Source organism: Rhodamnia argentea, chromosome 9 (genome assembly GCF_020921035.1).
Source record: "Rhodamnia argentea isolate NSW1041297 chromosome 9, ASM2092103v1, whole genome shotgun sequence".
In the NCBI taxonomy this organism is placed as follows: domain Eukaryota; kingdom Viridiplantae; phylum Streptophyta; class Magnoliopsida; order Myrtales; family Myrtaceae; genus Rhodamnia; species Rhodamnia argentea.
The window spans coordinates 18,687,486-18,695,042 of NC_063158.1; positions in this window are offsets into that span (position 1 = coordinate 18,687,486).

Below are 7,557 nucleotides of genomic sequence, written 5' to 3' on the forward strand. Positions count from 1 at the left end.
AATCCACATGTCTTCTTGTGATTCCGTTGATTACGGTCTTTACACAATTCACACCCCACTACGACATTGCCGGGTTGCTAGCCAACTAGTTCGTGTGGGTTTCATTTCATTTCGAGGCTACCATAATCACACAACAAAGCCCTCTCCGATTCACTTTCTGAGGCACACACAAACAACTGACTTTCACCAACTCCCCATCGGCATTCAAGGCATTACTCACTTATCCAACGGCATCTCAATCCCATTATCCTTTAGCTTATAGAAACGCAATGCAATGCCGTGCATTTTTTAAAACACTTCATATTTCAAAAAAATAATGTAGCTTTCAAAACTAGCCGGACTCAAGACAATGCCTAGACCTACCTTTCAATGCATGACTTGATTCATTCATGTCCCCATCGCCGCCATCTTAGAAGCTTGCCGGGAGCCGTACCTTGTCCCCGCCTCTTTGCCCCCGCGTCATTCCCCGCCCTCTTCACACCGGGTCGTTATAGGCCCACCGACTTTTGCCTAGTTCGTCCCCAAGTAAGGCACTTGCTAAGAAGGTCCCGTCCAACGTGTCCCATGCCATGTCTCACTACGATTTATAGGCATCTCATATGGTTTGTCACATATAAAGTTAAGGTTTATCGAGTCCGACTATACATGATGGATGCACGTTTCTTAAATTTCGTTTTAATGTAGGAAATTCGTGCAATGCATGAACACCCTCCAAACTCACATTTAGTATCATTCATTTCACATCAATCCTTATCTTAGGCTTAACATTCTAAATCATCAAGTGACCACCAAATCGGAGATCATTTGCCTAAAAATCAATCTATACACTTCTTCATCTGGTCGTTATCAATTTAGAATCAAGATCATATAATCGCACCGGCCCATCGTCTAGAATCAATTGCTAAACCTCAAAACACAATCCTTGTTCGTTTCCTTGCAAACTTCACCTCACTTCATCCAGAGCCTTTCGATACGATATCTAAAACCATTAGTATCGGATACATTGATTCAAGCCTATAATTCATAGGAATCAATCCACCAAGCTCCACACTCCAAGCCTATCAATAACTCGTTACCATCCGATTTATCATCCAAATTACTTGTCGATCACCATACTATAATCTCAAATAGTCACAGAAATTATCACTTCCTAAGTAGTGATCAACCAACTTCTTAACTAAAAGCAGTTTAAGCTAATGCATATCCTCTATCAAACACAAACACATGCACTTGTAAATTTTAACCGCGTTCATGCCTACCAAGCAATTTAGTCACTAATGCACCTTATCACTCTCTCGACTTGCTCTAGTACCACATTGTTAAGGTCCGACCTCCATCTAATGCTCTGATACCACCTTACCAGGACCTCGATGTTAACCCTTGCTTTAACCGCATTTTATTTTAATATTATAGTACATATAAGGGGGTGCATGTGGAATACTAAAATAAAAATACAAGTGCATAAAAAACAACCGGTAGGCACAATACCTAAGGGCACATCATTAATCAATAGGGTTTCCTAAACCCGTATAATAACATACAAACCACTTATCACAAGAACATATGACTAAAAAAATACGGAGTACATATTCATATACATATATCTTTTTAACCGATTCTTTACAAAAGTTCAAAGATTACGAGCACATTATAAGGTACAACAACTACTCCCAATCTAGCGGCACCACGATGATCTTCATCTTCACCACCGACATCCATAGTATCACCTTGTGGCTTCATCCTCGCTACTAAGCTGAAAATGGTTAAATCGTAAGGAGTGAGCTAAAAGCTCAACAAGTAAAATGTCTAGCTTGACGACAAGACTATCTAATGTATCATTCATCCAAGCAGAGCTCACGGGCAAAGAATCAACAGGATACCAACCATAGGCCACCACGTAACATAAGCACGAAGGGGTCACAAGGCAATCGGGAGTCCATTAGGTAAAATGAACACGCAAACACAAAACTCCATTTAACCTTTCCACCAACCTCAAGGCTAAGGTTCCCTCTTTGAAATCCAACTTCAATTCGTCAAATTCCTCCGACAATCGAGGCAATTGGCTTTCGCACTCTGCTTTCCCAAGACCTCGAGATATCAACTCAAATAACGGATCGTGCATACAACTTCACCTTCCTAGCTGCACGCCCAACCCAATGATTCAGAACCCACTTTGATTCCACTCGAATCCACGACAACCCGGATGGTCCACACTCATATTTGGCTCACCCACGACTCCAGGATACTCAATCAAGCGATGAATTCGGTAATGAACCCCCAATTCCACGCTTAAGGCCAAATTCTCACTCTTAGATCTCGAGTTCAATTCACTTCAATTCGATGACAAACAATACGATTAGCACCGAGATTTTTACTACCCATAGTCCAAAGGCGCTAACTCAAGCAGTGGATCATTCGTACAAGGGCATTTTCCTTTCCACACAACTAGAATTCCCTCATAGAATACCCATTTTTGGAACCACACAAATTGCCAAAATAAATGGACATCAAACAAGCTAGTAGTTATGATAGAAGTAATACTTACCCGAGATTGAAGTACAGCGAAGACAAGAGTTGAATCAACGAAGAAATGGCTTGGGCTCCTCCTTTTTTCCTTGCACGCAAGTGAGGAATCGCTGGGGAAGAAATAGATGGACTTCGAGCGGGGTTGAGCTCATGTTAGAGTAGCTTGTAACCTGAGAAATAGATGGACTTCCATTATTTGGTATGAACAACATATCAGTATAAATCAACCCGAGAATGTAGAAATGGAGAAGGTAACAGTATCTCATGATTCACTACTAAAGAAATCATTATGCGCAAAAGGAGATAACCTCCATCAATCAATCCATCTTGAAGAGCAAATGAGCTCATTGCAACATTTTAGACCCACAGGTTCAACTATGACAAGAAATGCAAATAGGCTACAACAACATTGAAGTAAATCAGGCAGTGAAAACCAAATCTAATAAGAGAGAGAATACATATCATTTACTTTTGCAATTCCAAAAAGTAGAGTACTTCGGCTCTCTCACCTTGTTTGTGAAGCTTCAAGGTAAACCAAAGAGCTATGGAGAAGAATGAGCTTCGACTTTCTTACTACTTTCGTGAACTTTTAACGTGAACAAGAGAACCACAGAAGAGAAGGAGCTTCGATTCTCTCGTTGTTTTCATGGAATTTTGACGTCAACGATGTTGATGCATAAATTTTGACTTTTCCTTTTAATCGTTTATTTTGCATAAAAATCAGGAATTAAATTTTAGTTCTTACCAAAAACAATTAACTTAGTTTTCATATTTATTTTAGCACACATTGTTTTCACATTTTCATCAGATCGGCGGTGGATAGACTTAATTCAAGGTTTTAAACTTAATTCAATTATTTGAATTGAGCTTGTACCGAAATTTTTAAGGAATATGGGCTGATTTGAACTTGATTAGGTGTGATTAAGTCCTTCGGGGCTTCATTTAAAAAGGCCTTGCGATTCGGGGTCTATTTCATAAAGAGTCATAAGTTGGAACCCCTAACTTAACCTAATTTTTCATGTATAAGCATGCTTATACTTCACAAACAGAGGGGGCCACACATTGATAATACACGGCCACAGTAGGAAGTCACGTTGCAGAAGGTCAGAGGGGGTACCCCTTTCCTTCTTTTGCCTTGATCTTCGCACACGCTTCACAAGGGAGGAAAAGCATCGACGTCGCACCACACTTCGTTGTATCAATTCAGATTTCAAAGCCAGATTTCAGTGTCCACTATCGCGGTCTTGGTAACGCCGAGAACAGCCGCTGTCTTTCTTTCAATTGAACTATCTGATGACGAATCTACATTAACGACAAAGCCCGCGATCCAGCTTGACCAATCCTGACGAATGAAGCAGTTCCGCAACACCCGCGATGTCAGAAGGCTCCTGAAGTGAGACACTGAAGAGATGACTTCATGATCTCGAGAACAGCCCATGTCTTCTCTGTGTTCATGCCTTCAAGTCTCTGGTGTCATCAATTGCTTGGTGTTGACTGAGCCATCACTCACGAGAGGCCTTCTCATACATAAAGGGAGTTCTTTTGCACTAGTTTTTTTTAGTCCCTTAACATACAGACTCGCATGAACAGGGATATTTTGAACAACAATTTCAATATTAGAAATCTTCATAGTTTTTTTTCTTGATTAATTCTTTGAAGATTCCTAGATTTCATCACTGCATTAGTTCGACTTCAGTGGTGCCGAGTCTACCAGCACCACCTCGAGACTCGATCTGCGATCCGCACACTGCTACAACTCGTTATTTTGTGTCCTGTTTCTTTTTTTTGTTTGAGCACCCTGCAGTGAACCTATTGCCCTCCTCCGCAAGTCCCGTTGTCCTCGCCGCGGACCACTGTCAGTCAGTTGAGTCCATTGATGCCGCTGTTCAACCACCACTGGTCCGAGATCCTCATATTGCTTCAAGTTTGGAAATCAAGTATTGCATACAAGATCTTTCAAATCGTGGACGAAAAGCTTTTAGCTAATGGAGGGGAAAGCCAATAAAAATTCTTCTTTGGTTCCTTGGGATGTTTCTCTTTGGCTTTCGTTCCTCTTTATATTTTCCTTCGTGGTCTTAGGGTTTTTCCCGCTGAATTTTTATTCTTTTCTTGGTTCACAGGTCAGAGACGGCCAAAAAAAGGGCTTCACAGTCGAGGGTATGAGACCATTACGAAGGAGGAGAGAGATGGTTCACATTGATCGATTCATGCGCGGACGAAAACGCAAGAGAAACTTAAGAGCCAAATGGAGTCACAGTCGTCGCTAAAAAAAAAAAATTGGAGTCATAGTCACGTGATCTTGGGCAGAGAATCAAAAGAGAAGTTTTATTTTATTTTATTTGCCCAGCAAAAGATCTTGTTCTCTTATTTTTATTTTCCCTCTGCAATGTTCCTCGAGGAGACATTTAGGATGCGCATGGTAACACTTTTGCTTTCGAAATCAACCTTCGGCCATAAGTTGATTGTTCTACTTTTTCTCAAAAGCAGAAGTTGATTTTTCTACTTCTACTCCGGAAGTTATTTTTTATCAGAGAAATTCGTTTGGTAACGATTGAAAATTTTTACTTCTGAAATATTATCAACACAAAATATTCTATGAAAAATTATTATTGGTGATCGAAAAATTTCTACTTCATTTTTGAAAATTTTAAATTTCTTTAAAAATAATTTTTTTTAATTAAAATAATTATTTAATTTTTAAAAATAAAAATTTATTATTTATTTTTTACTCCGGTGGCTGTAGATGGCCACTCGGCGACCGTAGACATGGCCATGGGCCGGTTTGGGCCCGAAAATCGCCCATGGAATAACCGGATGGGAGTATTCGATTATCCCCAACCTCATGATCAATATGATTCTCGTGAGTTTACATATTGGGTAGACGCCGATGATACTATCAATTATATTCCCAACGTCGAGTACGTCCCAACACAAGAAAGTCTTCATCCTCCTATTAGCGTCGAAGAAACGTCGACAGCAAATGAGCCGGAACGACAATCCCGGGAAAGTACATCCAACTTATTGCAACACTTCGACAAGGTACATGTAGGCGGAGACAAGTACAAGATAAACTGTAAATATTGTACGAAATCACACAATTTTAATAAAGGAGACGGCTATGAAACATACCGTCAGCATTTGATGTAAAAACATGCAACGCAAGAGGGGATCAACACCAGGCAACAACAAATTTCTGGATACGCAAATCCTAACACTTCTCCTTTATTTCGTTTCAGTGATAAACTTTATAAAGAAACATTAGCCCAATATGTTGCCATTGAACATTTACTATTTACTATTGAAGAAAATTTGGTTTGAATTTTTTGATAAACACCGTAAGTACTCCGTAAGCAAAATCTGTTCCGAGAACTACTCTTAAACGTGAACTTTTTAGGATTTATAAAAAACAAAAAAAGGCTTTGTAAAACTTTTTTACGGATTTCAATGAACGTATGCATATAGGTAGCGACATTTGGAGTGATCCTTGACAAATTTATTCTTATATGAGTATCACATGTCATTGGATATGTGACAATTGGAACATTAAAAAAATAGTACTTGCATTTTGAGTGTTTGATGAAAGACATACCGCCAATAATATTTATAGATTAATTAGGCAAGTTTTAAAAGAATATAATTTGATTAATAAAGTTTTTTCAATTGGTTTTGATAATGTCGTATCAAATACCGCTTCCATTCCCGAATTAGAAAATATTTGTAAACTCTCTTTTGGCGGACAATTTTTTCACATTAGATGTATTTGTCGCGTTTTAAATTTATGTGTACAAAGAGAGTAATTAAATTTTTATGAACTCTTAAGGCTTTTCTCACCCTAATAAAGAGAGTAATTAAATTTTTATGAAGTCGTCCTCAAGTTATGAAAGAATGGGGCAGATTTTGTAAATCACATGGACAAAAACCAAAAAGATTTCCAAAAGATGTTCTGACTCGTTGGAATTCTACTTACGAGTTGTTTTATCAATCTTTTGCTTATAAAAATTTATTATGTGTGTTTATTTCAAATAATGTTTCCGAAGTTAGTTTACTCCCGCAAGATTGGGTTGTTTGCAAATTTTTTTTAGATTTTTTGAAATTTTTTAATGATGTAACTTATACTTTATCTGGTGTTTATTATCCTACTACGCATTTATTTTTAATAGAGTGTGTTAATGTTGCTGGTGTTTTTTGTGAATATGAAAAAGATGCTCATTTAACTCCGACTATTATAGCAATGAAAGCAAAATGGCTGCATTATTATACCTGCATTCCTATTGTTTATTTGGTTGCTATTATTTTCGATTCACGTACTAAATTAAATGGTCCGTATGATTATCTCAAGGATTATTATTATGATTGTTTACATTTGAATGAAACAGTAGATATTAAAACTATACAAGTAGAGGTTAAAGACGCTACAGTAGCATTATATAATGAATTTTGTAGTAGATATGAATCAGGTGATAGTGGATCTTCTCAACCTAGTGCCTCACAAAGGGAGGAGAGTGGTAGACTTAGTAGATAGTACAATCTGCTCATTAGTGGGCAAAAAAGATAAAAATGAGCAACAAATAATATTTTCGAATTGAAAAGCTATTTAACCATTGCTTTTGAGTTCCGTGATTCCGAGCATAGCATAGATTTCAAAATTCTAGAGTGGTGGAAGACTCATTCAACCCAATTTCCAGTCCTCGCTCTCATCGCAAGATAAATGTTAGCAATCATTTCTTCAACAGTTGCAATTGAGCAAGCATTTAGCACTGGAGGATTAATTTTGGACGACCGCCATTCAAGATTAAATCCGAATGCAGTGGAGGCTCAAGCTTGTATCGATGATTGGACAAAGGCTAAATTTCGATAACAAGGGCTGGATCAAGACAACGAATTCTTCAATGATGATAGTGGAGATATCACCGCCACGGGTACCACAACAGGTAGCGACGATTGATGATGAGGTAAGTTGTGGTTATTAAAGGTAAAAGAATTACATGGATTTTGATTCTTCTATCCCCAAGAAGATATGTAGGCGGTTAA